This window comes from Vombatus ursinus, unplaced genomic scaffold (assembly GCF_900497805.2).
Source record: "Vombatus ursinus unplaced genomic scaffold, bare-nosed wombat genome assembly UNPS02014830.1, whole genome shotgun sequence".
Taxonomy (NCBI): Eukaryota; Metazoa; Chordata; class Mammalia; order Diprotodontia; family Vombatidae; genus Vombatus; species Vombatus ursinus.
The window spans coordinates 6592047-6594445 of record NW_020954608.1 but is presented as its reverse complement, the minus strand read 5'-3'; positions in this window follow the sequence as shown (position 1 = coordinate 6594445).

Sequence of the window (2399 nt, the reverse complement as noted above, 5' to 3'; positions counted from 1 at the left end):
CCCAACAGAAAATTTGATCTTCAAATACGAGACTCAAGAGAGACATAAAAAGATGAACAGGATAGAAAAAAAATAAAACAACAACATATTATTAATAAAGGCAAACTGTTTACATCCCTACAAGGGAAGATGACACTTGTAACTCTTGGGAAATGTATAGTAATTACACCACTTTAGAGGAGTATACATAGAGGGGGTGGGTACAAGTTTACTTTGATATAAGGATAAAAAAATCTAATCAAGTTGGTTAAATGGAGCTAAGTAAATGGATTAATCTTATCTAACTATGTGAATGTGCTGGGAGCAAAGGAATAGAGGAGGCAGACAAGGGAAAATTATGTTATAGGAAAAGACACAAAAATGCATTACAATAGAGGGAAAGAAAGGAGGGAGATGAGCATTGTCTGAACCTCACTCTCATCAGATTTGGCTCAAGGAGGCAATAACATAATCAGTTAGGTATAGACATCTAACTTGCCCTATTGGCAATAGGAAGGAAAAGGGGAAAGAAAAGGGAGGGAGGATAGAAGAGAGGGAAGAAGTAGTAAGTGTAAAGGGGAAGAAAAGGGAAGGGGATAATAGATGGGAGGTGGGAGTGAGGGAGGCAGTGGTCAAAAGCAAAATGCTAATGAGGAGGGAAAAGGAGAAAGGAGAAAGAAAAGCGTAAACAGAAGGAGGAAAGGATGTAGAGAAAGACACAGATTGTAATCATAACTGTAAATGTGAATGGGATGAACTATCCCATAAAATGGAAGCAGATACCAGAATGGACAAAAAACCATAATCCTACAATATGTTGTTTACAGGAAATACATTTTAAACAGAGGGACATACACAGGTAAGATAAAAGACTGGAGTAGAATATATTATGCTTCAGCTGAAGTAAAAAAAGGAGGGGTAGTAATCCTGATCTCAGACAAAGCAAAAGCAAAAATAGATCTTATCAAAAGAGATAAGGAAGGAAATTATATCCTGCTAAAAGGCACCATAGACAATGAAGTAACATCATCACTAAACATATATGCACCAAATGGTATAGCATCCAAATTCTTAGAGGAGAAGCTCAGGGAGTTAGAGGAAGAAATACACAGCAAAATTATACTAGTGGGGTCCTCAACCTCCCCCTCTCTGAACTAGATAAATCTAACTGCAAAATGAAGAAGAAAGAAGTTAAGGAGGTGAATAGAATTTTAGAAAAGTTGGGTATGGTAGACCTTTGGAGGAAATTGAATGGGAATAGAAAGGAATGTACTTCTTCTTGGCGGTAAATGGCACATACACAAAAATTGACCATGTAATAGGGCATAAAAACCTCACAATTTAATGTAGAAAGGCAGAAATATTAAACGCATCCTTTTCAGATCATGATGCAATAAAAGTTATATGTAATAAAGGGCCTTGGAAAGATAGACTAAAAATTAATTGGAAACTAAATAATCTATCCTAAAAAATGAATGAGTCAAACAACAAATCATAGAAACAATCAATAACTTCATTCAAGAAAATGACAATAATGAGACAACATACTAAAATTTATGGGATGCAGCAAAAGTAGTTCATATGGGAAGTTTTATATCTCTAAAGGCCTACATGAATAAAATAGAGAAAGAGGAGATCAATGAATTGGGCATACAACTAAAAAAAAAACTAGAAAAAGAACAAATTAAAAATCCTCAATTAAACACCAAATTGGAAATACTGAAAACCAAAGGAGAAATTAATAAAATTGAAATTAAACAAACTATTGAACTAATGAATACAATGAAGAGCTAGTTTTATGAAAAAAAACCCAATAAAATAGATAAACCTTTGGTTAATTTGATTTAAAAAAAAGAAGAAAACCAAATTACCAGTATCAAAAATGAGAAGAGTGAATCCACCAACAAGGATGAGGAAATTAAAATAATAATTAGGAACTCAAAAGACCAACTGTATGCCAATAAATTTAACAATCTCAATGAAATGTATACATATTTATAAAAATATAAATTGCCCAGATAAACAGAAGGGGAAATAAAATACTTAAATAATCCCATCTCAGAAAAAGAAATTGAACAAGCCATTGAGGAACTCCCTAGGAAAAAATCTTCAGGGCCAGATGGATTTACAAGCAAATTCTATCAAACATTTAAAGAATAATTAATTCCCACACTATATAGACTATTTGGGAAAATAGGTGAAGAAGGAGTTCTTTTTATGACACAAGTATGGTGCTAATACCGAAACTAGGAAGAGTCAAAACAGAGAAAGAAAATTATAAACCAATTTACCTAATGAATATAGATACAGAAAATTTTAAAGAAAATATTAGCAAAAAGATTACAGGAATGTACCATGAGAATAATACACTATTACCAGGTAGGATTTATACCAGGAATGCAGGGCTGGTTCAATGTTAA